Source organism: Melospiza melodia, chromosome 13 (genome assembly GCF_035770615.1).
Source record: "Melospiza melodia melodia isolate bMelMel2 chromosome 13, bMelMel2.pri, whole genome shotgun sequence".
NCBI classification, from domain to species: domain Eukaryota; kingdom Metazoa; phylum Chordata; class Aves; order Passeriformes; family Passerellidae; genus Melospiza; species Melospiza melodia.
The window spans coordinates 23,032,073-23,057,123 of record NC_086206.1 but is presented as its reverse complement, the minus strand read 5'-3'; the positions used below and the strand labels follow the sequence as shown (position 1 = coordinate 23,057,123).

The 25,051-nt window shown below is 42.0% G+C and overlaps 2 long non-coding RNA genes across 4 annotated transcripts; both read right to left on the bottom strand.

Moving 5' to 3' along the window:
- Positions 1-1,085: 1,085 nt before the first annotated feature.
- On the bottom strand, positions 1,086-23,004 carry LOC134424483 (uncharacterized). Of its 3 annotated transcripts, none has more exons than XR_010029440.1 (8): positions 22,828-23,004; positions 5,076-5,140; positions 4,394-4,457; positions 4,023-4,101; positions 3,628-3,703; positions 3,199-3,508; positions 2,741-2,858; positions 1,086-1,595 (listed from the first exon to the last, which is right to left on the bottom strand). It is a non-coding gene; the product is annotated as an uncharacterized LOC134424483 (long non-coding RNA). The 3 variants fall into 3 exon arrangements; XR_010029441.1 differs by lacking the exon at positions 22,828-23,004 and adding an exon at positions 7,661-7,776; XR_010029439.1 differs by lacking the exon at positions 22,828-23,004 and having other exon boundaries at positions 5,076-5,442.
- On the bottom strand, positions 14,928-19,430 carry LOC134424484 (uncharacterized). The gene is made up of 3 exons (XR_010029442.1): positions 16,895-19,430; positions 16,514-16,773; positions 14,928-16,405 (listed from the first exon to the last, which is right to left on the bottom strand). It is a non-coding gene; the product is annotated as an uncharacterized LOC134424484 (long non-coding RNA).
- Positions 23,005-25,051: the final 2,047 nt, after the last annotated feature.

Sequence of the window (25,051 nt, the reverse complement as noted above, 5' to 3'; positions counted from 1 at the left end):
CAATTTACTTTAACTCTATTTAAATATTTTTATATTTACAATCTATATTTATATATCTTTGTATATATATATATATATATATAAAATAGACTATCATTTACATATATGATAATATGTTACAATTATATACCATGTATTATAGTTTTATGTATGTATCTGTTATCTATATTTATGTTTACCACTCTAATGTTATATTTATTTTTAAATGTATATTTATTTCTATTTTCATCTCTACATTAAACCATGTCAGTTCATTAACCCGACGCACCAGAGCCACAACAATACTGTACCTTTGTCAGCACCGGCACGCAGCACACGCCCATCCCATCGCAGCACAGCAAAACAAAACCTGTTTCTGTTACTAACGGAACAAATATCCCACAACGTCACTGAACCCTAATAAAAACTCAAATAAACCTAACTGTAAATAAATTTTAAATCCCACTATAAAGTAGCCCAAAACCTCCGCACATGCTCATCATAAACTTCCTCCTAAACCAGTATCTCAAAAACCCCAAAAAACTCAAACACACCTTGAAAATGACACAACTGCTAATAAAAACAAACACCCATTAAAAATTAAATCAAACCAACGCACTAGACTCAAAACTGCACAACTGACCCTAAACATTACTAAAAAAAGTCCCCAAAGCTCTACCTTTATGTTAATGCACAAATAATAACATGTAATCTATAAAAGTTATTTCAAAAAATTAAAAAAAATAATTAAAACCATGAAAATAAAAAACCTAAACTATTAAAATATTAAAAAATATCACTACCTAAATTAAAAAACATATTGCCTATAAAAACCCACCATATAAATGCCCCTGTCCCAAAAAATAAAAATAAAAAAAAATATTGAACCACAAAGAAATCAGAACTTAGGAACACCAAAACCATAATGTTCAAAAAGTCACACCACATCCCTTATCATACACCAACTACAAACAACAGAAAACAATACAATGAATTCTTAAAAACCACCTTAAAACCACTACATTGAAAAACATTTCAAAAATTAAAAACTGCATCTAACAAAAGCCATCTAATAAATACACACCCAAAACTCCAGCAGCCCAGCTGGCCCTACCAAAGCTCTAGGTTCATACATACAGTAAACAAAACCAAAATCCCAGTAATACCCATCAGAAATCTATGAAAGAACCCTACTGAAATTAATCCTGCCTCAAATACAAACCAACCCATCCAGAAAGTCAGCTTCACTCAAAAAACAATTTACACAGAGTTAATAATACCAAGAAATGAAACAACACACCATATACCACCAATGAATATCATAGTGAAGGAAAAAAAAAACACTACATTTTTTCCTTTTTGTTTTTTAAACTAACTTCTTTTATTAGCTAGAACAAAAGATTTTGCCAGGACTGTAACAACAACAACAACCTCTTTTTCTTCTTCTCCTTCTGAGATGTCCCTTCTCACTCCCAAATTCCTCTCAACTCCTGAGTTTACATCCAAGCAAAAAGCAAAATTCCTGCACTCGTCCCTCCGATGCTCCTGTCAGATTCTCTGTTTCCCTCCACATCTTCTTACACTTTCAGTCCTCACGCTGTCCCGCCGTGATGAGTCTGACAGAAGAATTGGCACATGTTAACAGAGCATTTCCCTCCCTCCCTCCGCTTTCCTCAGCGCATTTCAATCCATCCCAGGCCTGCAGTGATGCACGCTCACCCCAAAGCTCACAGCAAGCATGCAGCAGCTCAGGCTCACTCGGCTCCAGGGCCCAGAGCCTGCAGGCCCTGCAGCTGCCACACGGATGGACCTGGTTCCCTCCCCGGGTGCCCAGAGGGAAACCTGAGGGCAGGCGTCCACCCCGAGGGGGCACCCGCAGCCCCGGGCAGGCATGGAGTCGCCGGCTGCTCTCTGGGGACGACACCCTCCCTGCAGGCCACACTGCCTCGTCCTCTCCCTCCCTGGGGGACAGGCACCTCCAGGGTCTGTGACCAGCCCCCTTCCGTCAGCATCCAGGGGCTCTGTCAGAGCCAGAGGGCTCAATTCGTGGTGAGTACCGATGGCACGCAAATGGCAGCCCGAGGAAATCGTGTTCTGGTCTCTAAGTGCTTGGGACAGGGTCTGATTTTTTGTTTTGTACTTGTATGAAGATTAGTACAACAGGGCTCTGATGGATGACATGGCAACACAGAACTAAACACTCCTCGATAGGATTACATCGACTTCTAGGAAAAGACAAAAGCTTAGGACCCTTCTGAAATCTACTTTTAATCCAAAGCACGGGGATTGTCAGCATGCTGCACCTTCCAGCTTTTCAAAGCAGCTTCCCTCTCAAGACCAGGAAACATTGATTTCTACAGAAACAATGGGCAACCCCCAGGCTAATCTCAGCACTACTGTTTAATAGGGGACCTGCCAGCGTGCCAGTCCAGCTTCAAGTGTGCTTTACTTCAGTCTAACGTCCCCACAAAATTCTTCTCACATCTTCCAACCCTGAAATCTTATTTTCCCCTAAAGCTTCTCTTCATTAGCAATTTCCAAGTAACATGGTATTTTTACAACATTCAAAAATGTCATGCTGGACTGTGCTAGAGAGCAATCTGCAAATATAAGCTTAGCAAAGTTTGAATTGACTTGTCCAGAGATAAAACCTACAAGTGAACACCTACACCTGCCTACAAAGAGCTAACAAGCCCCTGGCAGCTGCCAGCATCAAAGCACAGCGGATGTTTCTAATACAGGGTAAGGATAACAACATCACCTTCTGTTCTCTCCAGCTTCTTTTCCCTGCAGTCATATTTTGCTTCTTATGATTTTTTTAGTCCCCGTATCTTCTTGGACAGCACCGAGCCCGACGACAAGGATACGAGAGTCTTTCCCTGCCGGACAGAGAGAACCAGGAAAACAGTTAAAATAAGAACAGGGCAGTTTGAAATTCATACTTGCAACGAGAAGCAGCGCCTAACCAACAGAACAAAAGTAAACAAAGCACGACACCTCCCTGGGGACAGAAGACTCACAAACTCTCCAGGATTCACAATTCTAGCGACCAAACCCTTCAGGACAGCAGCCAAGTGTCCCATGGGGTGGTGCTGCACCAAAGAACCATCTGAGAGGTTCCAAAGAGTGAAATGCACAATATTTTGCAAAGACAAAAAATGTTGCAAAATAACAAAAATACAATAGATGTAAACTACAGGGCAAGAGTACAAGTGTTACCTTTGGGAGCTGGAACCATCCAGGTGAGCCCCTGATAACTGGATCCTCACCAGAGTTTGAACCCTTCAGGACACAGAAGGGTTTTCCCCAGGAATTTCACAGACTGAGTTTTGACAGAAGCACGCTCGCCGGATCCTCAGAAACGTCGCCCATTCTCCAGGTGTCTGGAGAGAACTGCAAATGGCTCTCACGTAGTTGGAGCTAGTTCTGTAAGGTCTCAGGGTGAATTTCACCAGATGCAACCAAACTGGGCAACTCCCAGTGGGACAGAAGGAACCCAAAGCTTGGGTAAGCAGAGCTGCAGCAAATACTGAGGAAACAAACATAACAGCGTAAAAAATAATAAACCATCCTTTTTTTTCTCTTGCTTTTGTTTTTTTTTTCTTATTCAGATCAGCATAGCAATTAAAGAGAAGGTGAAAAACTCACCATTACTGAACATTTCATCACCTGTAAGCTGAGCATCCTTAGCATAGGGGACTCCAAAGTTAAAATTCACCGATCCCTGGGAAATAAAGCCAAATATCGTATGGTAAAAAATCAAACAGCAGACATAAAAATTTGTTTCCGCTAAGGACTTTCAGGTACGTATGTATCTTTGCATTACACATTAGAACATACACTTTATACCATCACCTAATACATAATAATTTACCTTTAAATTTTGATAGTATAGCATGAATTTTTAACTTAAACTGGTGATCTATTATTATTCAGTTGGTGCCTAAAGTTATTTCTGCTGTCACGTTCAAAAAAACATGAATTTTTTTTACTGGAATGAGCAATTGATTTCAAAGTCATCACAAGCCCACCAAAACACAAACCTGGGTTCACCGGACGGGCCTGTGAGCTAGAAGTAGTTAGGCTTGTACTTCCCTCTTGTTCTTCCAGAACCAATAAATCCTGTCAACAAAACCAGGATCTTTAGCCCGCTGCTGTGAAAGATTCTACAAGGATGATGGTTTGATTTGTGTTTAGAAGTTTTGATTTGAAATGGCCAGTTCAATGGATAAAGACAGTTTACGTAGTATTACATTACTATTATTATTATTTCTATTATTATTTTTACTAGTACTACTGCTATTGTTATCACCTGCTACTGGAAGAAACAAACCAGTAGTACCTATACTTAATTACTTTTATTTCCAGAAAATAATAAAGAAAAAGAACCAAACCAAAAAAAGTCACTTCCTACCTTTTATATCAAGGGATGAAAAATTTCTCTTGGGCTCTTCTCCAATTTATCAAGACTCATAGCACTGAAAGGCAAACAAAACAGTGCTTTATAGAAGGCCAAGTGCACGTTTCAAGGCTGAACCACTAACTGATTGCAGTGACAGCACTTACAACATGAATCGTTCCCAGAGCCTCTGTGAAATGGAATGTTCTGTGGAACTGCCGTTTCTTTCCCAAAACACTAACTTCCAACACTTCCTAATCGTATTTTGTATTTTAAAACAAAAGAAGTTAGTGAGACTCTGTGAGGAGGTCAGGTTTAAATTTATTTCCTTCCAAAGCTCAGAGCTCTGTTCCATCACCCTTCCCTTTGGCTCTACACTGGATCATGGTGAGCAGTTGAGGAGTGCTCAAGAACCAATTCTATTTCTCTCTTTTTCTAGTTCTCTCTATTCCTAAATCATTCAAGACAAGTCAAATGAAAAATGACAAGTTCAGCATCAAAGTCACACTTTTCCCCTTTGTCTGGTCAACAACAGGCTCTAAATCCACTTATTGCTGCCTTCAAGGTTTAAGACTTGCAAAACCATTTTTACATGTTTTACAGGTTTATCATAAAACCCACAGAACGCAAGCTCTGAATTACAGGAAAAGGTACACAGGCAAATATCTAAAGGGATCACTTATTTGTAAATACATACCTTGATAGAGAGCGCACTGAGAACCTTTCCGCGGGACTCTAAGGGAGACGTATTTTCTCAGTACCCTGTAAACAAGAAAAGCTACGATATATTACAGGACATCCCCACTTTTTCTACATATTCAAATAGGATTTTTAATAAAAACAGTTCAGTTACAAAAGAAGGAAGAAAACCAAGCTAATTTTACTCAGCTGTATTTACTGCCGATTTAGAGAAAAATGCCGGGCCGCGTCGCCCGTTGCGTCACACGCCGCGCCAGCAGCAGGGCCTGCCGGGAGTTGGAGTCTCGGGCTGACAGCCACTCATGTGCCGCGATAGCCGTTGCGTCACACGCCGCGCCGGCAGCACGGCCTGCCGGGAGTTGGAGTCTCGGGCTGACAGCCACCGCTCCGTCCCCCGGGAGCCACCGGGACCTGCACTCCCTCCTGGGCATCAAACGGCTCCTTCGCCCCAGGGCGGGGAAGGACCTGAGGCAGCACCGCTCCTCCCCAATGCCCTCTCTTTTTCCCTCCAACTCTTTTTACTTTTTTCACCCTGTTTTTCACCACTTCCCTTCCCTCTTCCTCTCCTGCTTCCCTTCCTTCCCTTCCCCTTCCCCTTTCTTGTATTTCTGATCTTGGTTTTCCTTTCCACCTTTAGAATAAAAAAGCAGCAGTAGAAACTTTCAGGCTACCCGGGAGTAAAAAAAAAAAAATCCAAAACGAAAATGATTTAAAGAAAACTATTTATTCCCTGGGAGCCTGAAATTTTCTACTGCTGCACGTGACACAGAGCTTTTATTCCTTCTTATAGATAGTTGATATTTTATATATATTTATCGTTTATATTGATGTATTGTATTAATAACTATATATAATATGCACCTTATTCAAAAAATATACGGGAAATATTTTTTAAATTATTTACCATATCTACTGCTACAACTTATTTTTCCTTATATTTCTAATTTTTATATAAATCTTTAACGTGTTTATGATATATTTCTATACTCATATTTCTACCTTTATATTATTTGTATTTGTAATTTTTACACGAAAACCCCTGCTTCGGCAAAGAAAAAACAAAACCATCCATTATTTTAAACTACCTAAATGTTTTTTTATATTTGTATTTATCATAATATACAACAAATGATAGATAGAGATAGATAGATAGATAGATATATCACATCCGTATTTATATCTATTTTATATCCATTTCCTATAATATTTTTCATAAAATATATGCAGTATCACTTGTATTATATATTGTATCAATTTATGTTATTTTATATTTACAATTTATTATTAATTTTTGATATATCTGCATATAGTTGCAATACATTTATATATTTGTATTTTTGTTTGGGTTGTATTTACATTTATATTCTCTATTCATATATCTATAAACATACACAATACTCTATTAAAATTAGAATAACTTATTGTAACATATAATGACTCATGTTACATGTTAAATTTTAGAAATTGACCGAATATATAAAAATAAAATTGGCTCATTCCCATTGCTACACATCTATTTCTTTTGTTTCAATACAGTTAGAGTCATAACTGCATATTTAAAATCCAATTCCTAAATGAAATGACAGAACAAACAGCATCAAATTCCCACCAATATCTTCCAAAAACATCAAGATACCTCCAACAGCCAAACAAGTGTCAGCGAAAAAACAAAGAACACTCTTTTCAATAACAATTCTCATCACGACAGAAAAATGGAACCAAAATAAAAGAAAATCCTATAGAAACACACACAGCAAATTACAAAAAGTACTAAAAAAAAGTCAAACCAATCTACTAAACTCAAGACAGTGCCACTGACCCTGAACGACGTTACTAAAAAAAATAAAAAACAACAAAATTCTACCTCTACACTAACTCAAGGAATAAACAATCCTCTGTAAAAATAACTTTAAAACCTGAACTAATTAACAAAATGGAAAAACATCTCAACCACTAAAAACTAAGAAATTAACTACCCAAATAAATAAATACTTTAAAAACCCACCATATAAATACCCAAAAAAACCCCTGATAAACAATACGCAAATACATTAAAAGACAACAACAACAACAACAACAAAAAAGGAAAATAAAGAAAGCAACAACAAGAATAATACCAAAAACCAAATAAACTGAAATCTGCAACAAAAAACTTATTCCCAACTGAATAAACCCATAGTGCCTCAAGCTATCAAAATAAAAATACCACCTAGAAACAAACACAAAGACTAAAGACAAACGTAACCATAAACAATGTCCCCCAAATTACCCGTAACCATAAAACATACACTACAATCAAACAAACCAAACAAATAAAAGCCCTGGAAGACGATAAACACACATGCAATTATCGAGATTAAAAACCCGCTGCTATGAAGGACAGGACGCTTCCCCAAGCCCCCCAAAACAAACACTACACACTCACGCTAATAAAAGCCACCGCAACAGAATTAAAATGCGAACCGCTGCTTCGCGCTACGACCCGTAAAAAACATTGCGCGCCCTTCTAAACATAATACCCCGGCAAAAAAATATATATCCGACTACAAAACTCAATCCAAAACAAACCATTATCATCCCTACCGGCACCGAGAACCGTGCCCACTCAGGAAGAACACCGTATCCCTTAGCGGACACCCGCTGCAAACCGAACCCAGCGATGCCATCAACGCCTCCAAAGCGCCTCCGAGCCACGGCACCGCCGAACTTGGAGCGGCCGAACCCCGCGCTCGCTGCCGGCCCCGGACGGAGCGCGGCTCCCGGCAGGAAAGCGGCTCCTGCGGCGGCTGCTCCGGCACGCGGGGCCGGCGCCGTCCCGGGGAGCCCCGCCCGCTGCCCCTGCCCGGCGGGGCCGGCACCGGGCCCGGGGCTACCGGCGGCGCCCGAGCCCCGCGCCCGGAGCGGACGGAGCGGCCGGCACCGCCCGGGCCGGCGCAGCAGCGCCCGCGCCGCCTCTGCCGCCCTTGGCCGGCCCGGCCCGGCTCCGCTCGGCTCCGCACGGCTCGCACCGGCGCGGCTCCGCCACTGCCGCCCTCGGCCGGCCCGGCCGCGCCGAATCCCCCGTGCGCCCCGGCAGCTGCCCGGGCCGTGCCAGCAGCGCTCCCGAGCGGGAACGTTCCGGGCCGGGCCGCGGGCACGGGCAGCGCCCTCCAATGCAGCGGCACAGCCCCATTGCAGCCCTGCAAACGCTGCCGGAGCTGCGGCTTCCCGCAACCAACCCCGAAACCGCAGACGGGGCGCACCTCACTTCAACAAGGGCAAAGAAATGTGTTCTCCCCTAAAATTTCACCCCCTAGAAGAGCAGAAAAGTAGGGGCGCTCCCCAAATGAAAGCCTTCGACTGATGGGAAAGGGCGATTTCGACCTCCATTCAAACCCTTGAAAAGGAGGGACACCAGGGCTGCCCCCGCCATTTAAACCCGAGGGTGGTGCAAATGGGGTGGCTGCCTTCAAATCAAACCCATAATGCCACAAGAATACTTTTCCCATTCCCCTTAGAATAGAACGCAGGGATTCCCTGTCACCCCCGGGATACCCCAACAGCCTGCAAAAGGCAGCTTTTCCTGCAATCAACACCCTTAAAACCACAAGTCAAGAGGGATCCCCTCAGGTCAAACGCAGACAATAAGAGAAGAGGAGCTGCTTCCTTCTCCTTAATCCCTTTTGTCCTCGCAAGCTCCATTTTTGTTCCTGGGGATCCGGGGAGGGACTGGCAAGATGAAATTGCAAAGGGGAAGGAGAAAATTCCCCGCTCCAAACCCACACGGGCTCACCTGTTCGGCTGCTGCTCCCCGGCACAAAGATTCGTCCCTCGGCGCCTCCTTTAAGCGATGCTCCACGTACCCAAGCGCGGATCCAGGTGGTGCCCCCGACCCTGTGGGAAGCTCCCGCAGTCCTTCCATGAGACAGCGCCGGGAGCGCCCCATAAACCCCTCCACTCAGCAGCTCCGTGCAAAAGGGAGCTGAGGCAAAGCCTCCCCCTAAAACAGCCTCGCCCCGGCAGGAGCCGGCCCCTCATCATCCTCACACTCACACCTGGGCTGCTCCGAGCCCCCATCATCCTCACAGCTCATACCTGGGCTGCTCCGAGACCCCATTATCCTCACACTCACACCTGGGCTGCTCCGAGCCCCCATCATATATTTTTCATATTTATATTCGCATTTATATTTAGAATTTATATTACTCTATAATAAAAATTATATTATATATTGCATCTCTTCATGTTACTTGCATAGATTTCTATTTCTATTCATAGTTTGGTATTATATCTTTATATCTCTATATATTTATTATATATTTCTGTATGTCGATTTACATTTCTATAGTACTTATATTATTTAAAATAAAACCCCTGCCTCTAACGAAATAAAAAGCAAAGACACCCCTTTCTTTAAAACACATTTAAAAGTTTAAAAATAATTTTGTTTGTCATAATTCTATTCACATCTATATTTGTAATTTTCGTTTGTTATATTTATAGATATTATATATATTGGAGAGAATACCTTTTTATATAATAACATATAGATTCTTTTGACACAATAGATTTCTTTTACTTATATTTATATGTATTAAATATTTATTGATATCGACATATATATGATATATTTGCATTTCTAGTTTTATATTTTTTATGAAATCTCCAGCCCATACCCCAATAAAAGCCAAACAATCCCCAATTTATTTAAACTATATTTAAACATAAATCCTGTCACGGCTGCATTGCACAGCAGTGCCCCAAGCTAATCTGACACTTGTTCATCCCCTGGACCTGAAACTGAACCCGCTCACCTTGATCGCACCTGGCAGAACCATTTTCGTACCTTTTTCTGGCATGTCTTGGTTTTGTTTTCTTTTGTCTTGAGTTTTTGTGGCCTTTATTGCCTCTCTTTTTTTCTGGCACTTCTTGGGGTTTTTTCTTCGTTTCTTCTTGCCCATCTTGGTGTTTTTTCTGGTTTTTCCTTGCCCCCCTTGGGGGTTTTTTTCAGTTTTTTTTTTTTTTTCCTGGGTTTTCCTTTTCTGGATTTTTTCTTTGCCATCTTGGTTTTTTGTTGCGATTTTTTTTTCTTGCCCATCTTGGGGTTTTCCTCTGGTCTGTTTTCAGGGATTTTTCTTGCCCATCTTCGTTTTTTTTTTTTTTTTTTTGTTGGTTTTTCTTTTCTTTTCTTCTTCTATTTTTTTTCCCCCTAGGTTTCTCCTTGCCCTCCTGGTTTTTGGGTTTTTTTATCTTCTTATCTTCCTTCCTTCCTTCCTTCCTTCCTTCCTTCCTTCCTTCCTTCCTTCCTTCCTTCCTTCCTTCCTTCCTTCCTTCCTTCCTTCCTTCCTTCCTTCCTTCCTTCCTCTCCTTCCTCTCCTTCCTTCCTCTCCTTCCTCTCCTTCCTTCCTCTCCTTCCTTCTTTTTTCCTTTCATTTCCTTTCCTTATTTTCTTTTTTTCTTTTTCTTTCTTTCTTTCCCTGCATTTCTAATCTTGGTTTTCCTTTCTAGCTTTAGAATAAAAAAGCAGCAGTAGTAACTTTCAGGCTACCTGGGAGTAAAAAAACCTCCAAAACGAAAATGATTTAAAGAAAACGATTTATTCCCTGGGAGCCTGAAATTTTCTACTGCTGCACATGACATAGAGCTTTTATTCCTTTTTATAGATAGTTGATATTTTATACTTTATACAGCGCCCCCTGCCGTGTGCACCGGCGCTCTGCAGGCACAGCGATCCCTGCCGTCTGCACAGGCGCACTGCATGCAGAGCGCTGCGGCGTCGTTCGGTTCTGTTTAATGAAACTCGGCTGAATTCGGCGTGGTTCGGCTCTTGGTCTAAACTCGTTTCAGTTCGGCTCTTCGGCTAAACTCGGTCGTATTCGGCACATTGTCTAAATGCGGCTCAAGTCGGCTACACTCGGCTATCGGTTCCAGTCGGCTATCATCGGCTCTTGGTGTAAACTCGGCTGTTTTCGGCCGCACTGGGCTCTTCGGCTCAACTCGGCTGTTTTCGGCCACACTCGGCTCTTCGGTGAAACACGGCTGTTTTCGGCCGCACTCGGCTCTTCGGGGAAACTCGGCTTTTTCCGGCCACACTCGGCTCTTCGGGGAAACTCGGCTCTTTCCGGCCACACTCGGCTCTTCGGGGAAACTCGGCTCTTTCCGGCCACACTCGGCTCTTCGGGGAAACTCGGCTCTTTCCGGCCACACTCGACTCTTCGGCTCTTCGGAACTATTCGGCCCGGCTCGGCTCCCTCAGGGCGGGAAAGCGGACGTGAGAGGACCCCGGCACAGCGAGGCGTTTACCCAGATGCCTCTCACAAACCCGCCAAAATACGCCCGCCCGCGGAGCCCCTGAGCCCACAGCATGTCTCGGGTACACATGAAACGCCACAGAAAAATCCGTCGGGGCCGCCATGACGTCGGTATTCCGTGCAGGCAGTGCAGTTAAACACCCACACGGTCCTCCACTTCCCCGCCCTTTTCGCCGCCATGCTGAGAAGGTCAAACAAAACTCCGCGACATCGCCCACGCGCCACTCCCAAGCTGGCCGCCTCTAGCTGCACGGCTGCAGTACCGCGCTCTGCCCACAAGGCGGCAGCACTGCCGCCCGCCCCAGCCGGGGGCGCAGCGCGCCTCGGGGCTGCGGCAGCGAAGGCGGCAAAAAAGAACAGGGGCGACCCCCGCCGAAAACTGCTCTGAAATAAATGCCCCAAAACAACCGGGAAGAGGGAAAAAAACCGTCTGCCTCTAATCTAATAGGATAAAAGACAAAACAAAACAAAACACAACACAAAAAAAATTATTAAAAAAAATATTTAAATATTTTTTAAAATATTTTTTCATATTAATATTCACATTTCTATTTACAACGTATATTGATGTACACTGTCCATTTATACATTTCTTTTTATAAATACATTTCTATTCCATATTGCATATATCCCTAAAACTTAAATTTATTTGTATATTTTTATAAATATTTTCACATAGTAAGTATACATTTCTGTTACGATTTTTACTTCGGTAACACTTGGATTATTTAAAATAAAACCTTTGCCTCCATCCACATTAAAGCCAAAAAGAACCCCTTTCTTCCAAACTGTACTTAAATATTTTATAAAATTCTATTTTTCAGGTTCATATTCACATTTACATTTAAAATGTATACTTATGTATACTGTTATTTGTATTCTTCATTACATCACTTCCTATTATTTGTATTTATTTATATTTTGTGTTTATATATATATTTATATCTTGATTGTATATCTCAATATTTAGAAATATATAACAATATCTACATTCATACTATTTAAAATAAAAACCCTGCCTCTAACACAACAATAAAAAAAAACCGAACCCTTTCTTTTAAAAAATATTTAAATAGATTTTATCCTAATGTTCAATTGTTATATTCATATTTGTATTTATAATGTATATTAATGTATATTGCTTACTTATATATTTATCTTTACCAATGTCAATTTATAAATAAATTTATATTCTATATTACATCCGATGCGAGTAGGTATTTATATTTTTTATATTTTTTTATTCATATTTTTATATGGATTAAATATTTCTGCGTCAAGATTTTTACTTCTGGAACACGTATAATATTCAAATTAAAAACCCTGCCTCTACTTAAATAAAAGCCAAAACATTCCATTTCTTTTAAACGATATTTACATATTTTTATATTTATATTCCCATTTATAATTTATATTGCCATTTAATGTTATTTATATTCCATGCCACAACTCCTCATATTACTTACATATATTTATATTTAAATTTATATTCATAGTTTAGCAATTTCTCTTTATATATTTATTATATATTTCTATCTTAAGATCCACATTTCTATATTGCTTATATTATTTAAAATAAAACTCCTGCCTCTAACCAAATAAAAACCAAGGACACCCCTTTATTTGAACCAGATTTAAAATTTACGAAGTAAATTTATTTTTCAAAATTATAATGATATTTATATGGATATTTTTATTTATTTTATGCATAGATTTTATCTATATTAGAGGGAATACCTTCTAATATAATCATAGAAATATATTTTCTGTATTATACATATTTTCTTACTTATATTTGTTTAAATTAAATATGTATAGATATTTGTATTTCTATATATATTTGTATATCTGAATTTATATTTTATTGCTATCATTTAAAAACCCCAGCCTATACCCTAATAAAACTGCCCAATTTACTTTAACTCTATTTAAATATTTTTATATTTACAATCTATATTTATATATCTTTGTGTATATATATATAAAATAGACTATCATTTATCTATATGATAACATGTTACAATTATATACCATATATTATAGTTTTATGTATGTATCTGTTATCTATATTTATGTTTACCACTCTAATGTTATATTTATTTTTAAATGTATATTTATTTCTATTTTCATCTCTACATTAAACCATGTCAGTTCATTAACCCGACGCACCAGAGCCACAACAATACTGTACCTTTGTCAGCACCGGCACGCAGCACACGCCCATCCCATCGCAGCACAGCAAAACAAAACCTATTTCTGTTACTAACGGAACAAACATCCCACAACGTCACTGAACCCTAATAAAAACTCAAATAAACCTAACTGTAAATAAATTTTAAATCCCACTATAAAGTAGCCCAAAACCTCCGCACATGCTCATCATAAACTTCCTCCTAAACCAGTATCTCAAAAACCCCAAAAAACTCAAACACACCCTGAAAATGACACAACTGCTAATAAAAACAAACACCCATTAAAAATTAAATCAAACCAACGCACTAGACTCAAAACTGCACAACTGACCCTAAACATTACTAAAAAAAGTCCCCAAAGCTCTACCTTTATGTTAATGCACAAATAATAACATGTAATCTATAAAAGTTATTTCAAAAAATTAAAAAAAATAATTAAAACCATGAAAATAAAAAACCTAAACTATTAAAATATTAAAAAATATCACTACCTAAATTAAAAAACATATTGCCTATAAAAACCCACCATATAAATGCCCCTGTCCCAAAAAATAAAAATAAAAAAAGCTATTGAACCACAAAGAAATCAGAACTTAGGAACACCAAAACCATAATGTTCAAGAACTCACACCACATCCCTTATCATACACCAACTACAAACAAGATAAAGCAATACAATGAATTCTTAAAAACCACCTTAAAACCACTACATTGAAAAACATTTCAAAAATTAAAAACTGCATCTAACAAAAGCCATCTAATAAATTCACACCCAAAACTCCAGCAGCCCAGCTGGCCCTACCAAAGCTCTAGGTTCATACATACAGTAAACAAAACCAAAATCCCAGTAATACCCATCAGAAATCTATGAAAGAACCCTACTGAAATTAATCCTGCCTCAAATACAAACCAACCCATCCAGAAAGTCAGCTTCACTCAAAAAACAATTTACACAGAGTTAATAATACCAAGAAATGAAACAACACACCATATACCACCAATGAATATCATAGTGAAGGAAAAAAAAAACACTACATTTTTTCCTTTTTGTTTTTTAAACTAACTTCTTTTATTAGCTAGAACAAAAGATTTTGCCAGGACTGTAGCAACAACTTCTTTTTCTTCTTCTCCTTCTAAAATGTCCCTTCTCACTCCCAAATTCCTCTCAACTCCTGAGTTTACATCCAAGCAAAAAGCAAAATTCGTGCACTCGTCCCTCCGATGCTCCTGTCAGATTCTCTGTTTCCCTCCACATCTTCTTACACTTTCAGTCTTCACGCTGTCCCGCCGTGATGAGTCTGACAGAAGAATTGGCACATGTTAACAGAGCATTTCCCTCCCTCCCTCCCTCTGCTTTCCTCAGCGCATTTCAATCCATCCCAGGCCTGCAGTGATGCACGCTCACCCCAACGCTCACAGCAAGCGTGCAGCAGCTCAGGCTCACTCGGCTCCAGGGCCCAGAGCCTGCAGGCCCTGCAGCTGCCACACGGATGGACCTGGTTCCCTCCCCGGGTGCCCAGGGGAAACCTGAGGGCAGGCGTCCACCCCGAGGGTGCACCCGCAGCCCCGGGCAGGCATGGAGTCGCCGGCTGCTCTCTGGGGACCAGACCCTCCCTGCAGGCCACACTGCCTCGTCCTCTCCCACCCTGGGGGACAGGCACCTCCAGGGTCTGTGACCAGCCCCCTTCTGTCAGCATCCAGGGGCTCTGTCAGAGCCAGAGGGCTCAATTCGTGGTGAGTACCGATGGCACACAAATGGCAGCCTGAGGAAATCGTGTTCTGGCCTCTAAGTGCTTGGGACAGGGTCTGATTTTTTGTTTTGTACTTGTATAAGATTAGTACAACAGGGCTCTGATGGATGACATGGCAACAGAGAATTAAAAACTCCTCGACAGGATTACATCAACTTCAAGGAAAAGACAAAAGCTTAGGACCCTTCTGAAATCTACTTTTAATCCAAAGCACGGGGATTGTCAGCATGCTGCACCTTCCAGCTTTTCAAAGCAGCTTACCTCTGAAGACCAGGAAACATTGATTTCTACAGAAACAATGGGCAACCCCCAGGCTAATCTCAGCACTACTGTTTAATAGGGGACCTGCCAGCGTGCCAGTCCAGCTTCAAGTGTGCTTTACTTCAGTCTAACGTCCCCACAAAATTCTTCTCACATCTTCCAACCCTGAAATCTTATTTTCCCCTAAATCTTCTCTTCATTAGCAATTTCCAAGTAACATGGTATTTTTACAACATTCAAAAATGTCATGCTGGACTGTGCTAGAGAGTAATCTGCAAATATAAGCTTAGCAAAGTTTGAATTGACTTGAACAGAGAAAAAACCTACAAGTGAACACCTACACCTGCCTACAAAGAGCTAACAAGCCCCTGGCAGCTGCCAGCATCAAAGCACAGCGGATGTTTCTAATACAGGGTAAGGATAACAACATCACCTTCTGTTCTCTCCAGCTTCTTTTCCCTGCAGTCATATTTTGCTTCTTATGATTTTTTTAGTCTCTGTATCTTCTTGGACAGCACCGAGCCCGATGACAAGGATACGAGAGTCTTTCCCTGCCGGACGGAGAGAACCAGGAAAACAGTTAAAAAAAGAACAGGGCAGTTTGAAATTCGTACTTGCAACGAGAAGCAGCGCCTAACCAACAGAACAAAAAGTAAACAAAGCATGGTACCTCCCTGGGGACAGAAGACTCACAAACTCTCCAGGATTCACAATTCTAGCGACCAAACCCTTCAGGACAGCAGCCAAGTGTCCCATGGGGTGGTGCTGCACCAGAGAACCATCTGAGAGGTTCCAAAGAGTGAAATGCACAATATTTTGCAAAGACAAAAAATCCTGCAAAATAACAAAAATACAATAGATGTAAACTACAGGGCAAGAGTACAAGTGTTCACTTTAAGAGCTGGAACCATCCAGGTGAGCACCTGATAACTGGATCCTCACCAGAGTTTGAACCCTTCAGGACACAGAAGGGTTTTCCCCAGGAATTTCACAGACTGAGTTTTGATAGAAGCACGCTCGCCGGATTCTCAGAAATGTCGCCCATTCTCCAGGTGTCTGGAGAGAACTGCAAATGGCTCTCACGTAGTTGGAGCTGGTTCTGTAAGGTCTCAGGGTGAATTTCACCAGATGCAACCAAACTGGGCAACTCCCAGTGGGACAGAAGGAACCCAAAGCTTGGGTAAGCAGAGCTGCAGCAAATACTGAGGAAACAGACATAACAGGGTAAAAATAATAAAACTATTGCTTTTTCTTTAATCTTGCCTTTTTTTTTTTTTTTTATTCAGATGAGCAAAACAATGAAGGAGAAGGTGAAAAACTCACCATTACTGAACATTTCATCATCTCTAAGCTGAGCATCCTTAGCATAGAGGACTCCAGAGTTAAAATTCACTGATCCCTGGGAAATAAAACCAAATATATGACAAACAGTCAAACAGAAGGCGTAAAAATTTGTTTCCTCTACGGACTTTCAAGTACGTATCTTTGTATATATCCTACACATTACAACATACACTTTACACCATCTCCTAATATATAATAATTTACCTTTAAACTTTGATAGTATAGTGTGGAGAAATGGCTCCATGACAGAGGTCACGCAGACATTCGCTCGTTAGCCGACCAGGAGCTGGGAAAGTACCGAACACAGGTATTTTTGAGTTTTGCACCTGCAAGATAGCGTGTGCCTGGGCCTAGCTGGGTAGGATAACAAGTAGACAGAGAGACGTGGGAAATAGGGAATGTAGGCCCAAAGGAATGAGGAAGAGTTGATGGTATAGTTTAACCAATAGATCGCTTGGCTTACAGAATATTCATAAGCTTATTATGTGCTGTATAAGTGTCTGATACTCTCTGCAATAAACATAGCTTGCTGATCTCATATTGAGTGTCCGAGTCTTCCCTCACCCAAGAGTATAGCATAAAATTATTAACTAAAATTGGTGATCTATTATTATTATTAAGTTGTGCTTAAAGTTATTTTTGCTGTCATGTTCAAAACAATTTTTTTTTTTTTACTGTAATGAATGAGCAATTGATCTCAAAGTCATCACAAGCCCATCAAAAAAACAAAGCTCTATTCACCGGGCAGGTCTGTGAGCTAGAGGGTAGTTAGGCTTGTACTTACCTCTTGCTGTTCATGAACCAATAAATCCTGTCAACAAAACCAGGATCTTTAGCCCACTCCTATTAAAGATTCTACAAGGATGATGGTTTGATTTGTGTTTAGAAGTTTAGATTTAAAATGGCCAGTTCAATGGATAAATAAAGACAGTTGAAGTAGTATTACTTTACTATTATTATTATTATTATTATTGGTATTAGTATTATCAGCTACTGGAAGAAACAAACCAGTAGTATCTATACTTAATTACTTCTATTTCCAGAAAACAATAAAGAAAAAGAACCAAACCAGAAAAAGTCACTTCCTACCTTTTGTATCTCAGGATGATGAATTTCTCTTGGGCACTTCTCCAATTTATCAAGACTCATAGCACTGAAAGGCAAACAAAACAGTGCTTTATAGAAGGCCAAGTGCACGTTTCAAGGCTGAACCACCAACTGATTGCAGTGACAGCAGTTACAACATGAATCAGTCCAAGGGCCTCTCTTAAATGGAATGGAATGTTTTGTGGAACTGCCATTTCTTTCCCAAAATACTAACTTCCAACACTTCCTAAACTTATTTTGCATTTTAAAAACAGAAATTAGTAAGACTCTGTGTGGACATCAGGTTTATTTCCTTCTAATGCACAGAGCTCTGTTCCATCATCCTTCACTTTGGCTCTACACAGAATCATGGTGAGCTTTTTAGGAGTGCTCAATAATCAATTCTATTTCTTTTCCTAGTTCTCTCTCTTCTTCAATAATTAAAGGCAAGTCAAATGAAAAATGACAAGTTCAGCATCAGAGTCACACTTTTCCCCTTTGTCTGCTCAAGAACAGGCTTTAAATCCACTTATTGCTGCCTTCAACGATTCAGACTTGCAAAACCATTCTTACATGTTTTACAGGTTTATCATAAAACCCACAGAACACAAGCTCTGAATTACAGGAAAAGGTACACAGGCAAATATCTAAACTGATTACTTATTTGAAAACACATACCTTAATTCAGATTGCACCCAGAATGTTTCTGTGGGACACTAAGGGAGACATATTTTGTGAGTACCCTGTAAACGAGAAAAGCTAGCATAGATTACAGGACATACTCACTTTTTCTGCATATTCAGATAGAATTATTAATAAAAACAATTAAGTTTAAAAAGAAGGAAGATAACCAAGGTAATTTTACTCAGCTATATTTACTCCCGATTTAGAGAAAAAAAAAAAGGCCCGGGTGCTGCAAAGAAAAAAAAAGTGAACCACAAACGCTTACAGTAGAATTTTAAAACAATCGCTTGGATAAAAGAATCTTATGGAACGTGAAGTAGAAAAAAAGTGAAACCACTATCAGACCTGCCTATTTTCTCACCAGTGTACAAGAAAATCCTAAAAGCAGTATGAAGTCACTGCCTAAAACCGGTCATGGGATGTAACCAAGAACAATTTAGGCATTTGCTAATCTAGACAGAAACCTTTTCTGGATGCTAGTGTCAAATCACAAGTTTTGTCTTTCAGAAGCTCGACAATGCTGGAAAGCATTTTCCCCGGGGCTCGGGAGGGCAGGGGCGGAAGGGGGGGTGGCTTTGCAGCTCGCACCTGTGCCATCCGAAGCACACAGCCCGCCCGCTCCCTGCGCTGGGCATTCTCCCGGCCATCTCTGGGTGTCCCGCTCAGCGCCGCTCCATCCGCTGTCACGGCACAAAGAGCCACGAGCACTAACGCAGGCAGCAGCCCCGCCATGCCGGCGATATCGCAGCGCTCCCTGCTCGCAGCGCCCAACACGCGGCGGAGCCGCCTCCGCCCGCAGCACCGGCAGCAGCCCGAGGGAGACGGCTGCAGCTCGGGGGCTCCTCCGGCGCCTCCGCCAGCCCGAGGGCAGCCGCCCCACCGGGACCGCGGGAGCACCCGGCGCCGCTCGCCCGGGGCGGCTCCTGCAGCTCCCGGCCCGCGGCAGCAAAGCACCGCCTCGCCCTCCGCCATCGGCGGGCGGCAGCGCCCCCGCCCCCGGCACCGCTGTGTGCGGCCGAGGAACCGGGCGGACGCTCCTTCCGCGCTGCTCAGCTCCGCGCGGGCGGCCAGACGGAGGCTGCGCTCCTCCAGCGTCGCTGTCCCGCGCGGGAGAGGCGCCGGCAGCTGCGCGCGCACAGCCCCGCGCGACCGCCTGGCACGCCAGCCACTCATGTGCCGCGTCGGCCGTTGCGTCACACGCCGCGTCGGTAGCACGGCCTGCCGGGAGTTGTAGTCTCGGGCTGACAGCCACCGCTCCGTCCCCCGGGAGCCACCGGGACCTGCACTCCCTCCTGGGCATCAAACGGGTCCTTCGCCCCAGGGCGGGGAAGGACCTGAGGCAGCACCGCTCCTCCCGAATGCCCTCTCTTTTTCCTTCCAACTCTTTTTACTTTTTTCACTCTGTTTTTCACCACTTCCCTTCCCTTTTCCTTTTCCCTTTCCCTTCCCTTTCCTTTCCCCTTTCTTGTATTTCTAATCTTGGTTTACCTTTCCACCTTTAGAATAAAAAAGCAGCAGTAGAAACTTTCAGGCTACCCGAGAGTAAAAAAAAAACTCTGCAAAACGAAAATGATTTAAAGAAAACTATTTATTCCCTGGGAGCCTGAAATTTTCTACTGCTGCACGTGACACAGAGCTTTTATTCCTTCTTATAGATAGTTGATATTTTATATAAATTTATAGTTTATATTGATGCATTATATTAATAACTATATATAATATGCACCTTATTCAAAAAATATACGGGAATTATTTTTTAAATTATTTACCATATCTACTGCTACAACTTATTTTTCCTTATATTTCTAATTTTTATATAAATCTTTAATGTGTTTATGATATATTTCTATACTTATATTTCTACCTTTATATTATTTGTATTTGTAATTTTTACACTAAAACACCTGCTTTGGCAAAGAAAAAACAAAACCATCCATTATTTTAAACTACCTAAATTTTTTTTATATTTATATTTATCATAATATACAACAAATGATAGATATAGATAGATAGATAGATATATCACATACATATTTATATCTATTTTATATCCATTTCCTATAATATATTTAATAAAATATATGCAGTATTACGTGTATTATATACTTTACAATTCATGTTATTTTACATTTACAATTTATTATTAATTTTTGATATATCTGCATATAGTTGCAATACATTTATATATTTGTATTTTTGTTTGGGTTGTATTTACATTTATATTCTCTATTCATATATCTATAAACATACACAATACTCTATTAAAATTAGAGTAACTTATTGTAACATATAGTGACTTATGTTACATGTTAAATTTTAAAAATTGACCGAATATATAAAAATAAAATTGGCCCATTCCCATTGCTACACATCTATTTCTTTTGTTTCAATATAGTTAGAGTCATAATTGCATATTTAAAATCCAATTCCTAAATGAAATGACAGAACAAACAGCATCAAATTCCCACCAATATCTTCCAAAAACATCAAGATACCTCCAACACCCAAACAAGTGTCAGCGAAAAAACAAAGAACACTCTTTTCAATAACAATTCTCATCACGACAGAAAAATGGAACCAAAATAAAAGAAAATCCTATAGAAACACACACAGAAAATTACAAAAAGTACTAAAAAAAAGTCAAACCAATCTACTAAACTCAAGACAGTGCCACTCACCCTGAACGACGTTACTAAAAAAAAATAAAAAACAACAAAATTCTACCTCTACACTAACTCAAAGAATAAACAATCCTCTGTAAAAATAACTTTAAAACCTGAACTAATTAACAAAATGGAAAAACATCTCAACCACTAAAAACTAAGAAATTAACTACCCAAATAAATAAATACTTTAAAAACCCACCATATAAATACCCATGTTTCCAAAAAAAACCCTGATAAACAATACGCAAATACATTAAAAGACAACAACAACAACAACAAAGGAAAATAAAGAAACCAACAACAAGAATAATACCAAAAAACAGATAAATCTGCAACAAAAAAATTATTCCCCACTGAATAAACCCATAGTGCCTCAAGCTATCAAAATAAAAATACCACCTAGAAACAAACACAAAGACTAAAGACAAACGTAACCATAAACAATGTCCCCCAAATTACCCGTAACCATAAAACATACACTACAATCAAACAAACCAAACAAATAAAAGCCCTGGAAGACGATAAACACACATGCAATTATCGAGATTAAAAACCCGCTGCTATGAACGACAGGACGCTACCCCAAGCCCCCCAAAACAAACACTACACACTCACGCTAATAAAAGCCACCGCAACAGAATTAAAATGCGAACCGCTGCTTCGCGCTACGACCCGTAAAAACCATTGCGCGCCCTTCTAAACATAATACCCCGGCAAAAAAATATATATCCTGTTATGAACAAAAACTCGGTTAATATTTTTTATGAGAAAAAGTTTCAAAAAGGCAGCCAGACCACTGGCCCTGCCCAAGTTCTGTGTGTTTTGTTATTGTAATCACGGGTCGTTGTCGTTAATGGTTGTTTTTGTATTAGTAAAAGCCCTGGCCGGGGCGAGGTAATGGCCCTTCTCCTGGGTGGGGACCTTGCCCGAAGCTAAGTTGTACCTTTCCCAGAATAGTGAAGACACCTGAGAAGGTGGGGGGGGGGTTATGCAAAGTGACTCGCAAGACCAGAATGCTTTGTGAGACCCCCATCTCCAAACTCATGGAGAAACCCCAAAAACAACGAGCCACCTAAGAGTTGAGAGACTAGAGTGATGTCTGGACGTGAGGAACCGAGTGCTGAGCCTGCAGAGACGCAGAACACCTTCGGACCCTCTCGCCCTGACCATGGGAGTTGACCCCGGAGCTGAGACCAGGCCGACTGAGTGAGAGAAACCAACATCTGACACCATCTTATGGGATCAGGAGACCCAAAAAGGCTCCCAAGAGGATCTGATCCCCGGCTCTGCCCCTGGTGGACAGAGCTGCGCATATCCTCCTCCTCTGAGTCGCCCTGGGAGACGACGGACGCTGCAGACCCGTCGAGCCGCCCAATCCTGAGCTGATCACTTTTTAATAAAGGCATTACACAGGAGAAGAAGTCTCCTGGCCCTGTTTATTTCATATCCGACTACAAAACCCAATCCGAAACGAACCTTTATCATCTCTACCGGCACCGAGAACCGTGCCGCTCAGGAAGAACACCATATCCCTTAGCGGACACCCGCTGCAAACCGAACCCAGCGATGCCATCAACGCCTCCAAAGCGCCTCCGAGCCACGGCACCGCCGAACTTGGAGCGGCCGAACCCCGCGCTCGCTGCCGGCCCCGGACGGAGCGCGGCTCCCGGCAGGAAAGCGGCTCCTGTGGCGGCTGCTCCGGCACGCGGGGCCGGCGCCGCCCCGGGGAGCCCCGCCCGCTGCCCCTGCCCGGCGGGGCCGGCACCGGGCGCGGGGCTACCGGCGGCGCCCGAGCCCCGCGCCCGGAGCGGACGGAGCGGCCGGCACCGCCCGGGCCGGCGCAGCAGCGCCCGCGCCGCCTCTGCCGCCCTTGGCCGGCCCGGCCCGGCTCCGCTCGGCTCCGCACGGCTCGCACCGGCGCGGCTCCGCCACTGCCGCCCTCGGCCGGCCCGGCCGCGCCGAATCCCCCGTGCGCCCCGGCAGCTGCCCGGGCCGTGCCAGCAGCGCTCCCGAGCGGGAACGTTCCGGGCCGGGCCGCGGGCACGGGCAGCGCCCTCCAATGCAGCGGCACAGCCCCATTGCAGCCCTGCAAACGCTGCCGGAGCTGCGGCTTCCCGCAACCAACCCCGAAACCGCAGACGGGGCGCACCTCACTTCAACAAGGGCAAAGAAATGTGTTCTCCCCTAAAATTTCACCCCCTAGGAGAGCAGAAAAGTAGGGGCGCTCCCCAAATGAAAGCCTTCGACTGATGGGAAAGGGCGATTTCGACCTCCATTCAAACCCTTGAAAAGGAGGGACACCAGGGCTGCCCCCGCCATTTAAACCCGAGGGTGGTGCAAATGGGGTGGCTGCCTTCAAATCAAACCCATAATACCACAAGAATACTTTTCCCATTCCCCTTAGAATAGAACCCCCGGGATACCCCTAACAGCCTGCAAAAGGCAGCTTTTCCTGCAATCAACACCTTTAAAACCACAAGTCAAGAGGGATCCCCTCAGGTCAAACGCAGACAATAAAAGAAGAGGAGCTGCTTCCTTCTCCTTAATCCCTTTTGTCTTCATAAGCTCCATTTGTGTTCCTGGGGAACCGGGGAGGGACTGGCAAGATGAAATTGCAAAGGGGAAGGAGAAAATTCCCCGCTCCGAACCCACACGGGCTCACCTGTTCGGCTGCTGCTCCCCGGCACAAAGATTCGTCCCTCGGCGCCTCCTTTAAGCGATGCTCCACGTACCCAAGCGCGGATCCAGGTGGTGCCCCCGACCCTGTGGGAAGCTCTCGCAGTCCTTCCATGAGACAGCGCCGGGAGTGCCCCATAAACCCCTCCACTCAGCAGCTCCATGCAAAAGGGAGCTGAGGCAAAGCCTCCCCCTAAAACAGCCTCGCCCCGGCAGGAGCCGGCCCCTCATCATCCTCACACTCACACCTGGGCTGCTCCGAGCCCCCATCATCCTCACACTCACACCTGGGCTGCTCCGAGCCCCCATCATCCTCACACTCACACCTGGGCTGCTCCGAGCCCCCATCATCATTACAGCTGACACCTGGGCTGCTCCGAGCCCCAATCATATATTTTTCATATTTATATTCGCATTTATATTTAGAATTTATATTACTCTATAATAAAAATTATATTATATATTGCATCTCTTCATGTTACTTGCATAGATTTCTATTTCTATTCATAGTTTGGTATTATATCTTTATATCTCTATATATTTATTATATATTTCTGTATGTCGATTTACATTTCTATAGTACTTATATTATTTAAAATAAAACCCCTGCCTCTAACGAAATAAAAAGCAAAGACACCCCTTTCTTTAAAACACATTTAAAATTTTAAAAATAATTTTGTTTGTCATAATTTTGTTCACATCTATATTTGTAATTTTCATTTGTTATATTTATAGATATTATATATATTGGAGAGAATACCTTTTTATATAATAATAGATATATTCTTTTGACACAATAGATTTCTTTTACTTATATTTATATGTATTAAATATTTATTGATATCGACATATATATGATATATTTGCATTTCTAGTTTTATATTTTTTATGAAATCTCCAGCCTATACCCCAATAAAAGCCAACCAATCCCCAATCTATTTAAACTATATTTAAACATGAATCCTGTCACGGCTGCATTGCACAGCAGTGCCCCAAGCTAATCTGACACTTGTTCATCTCCTGG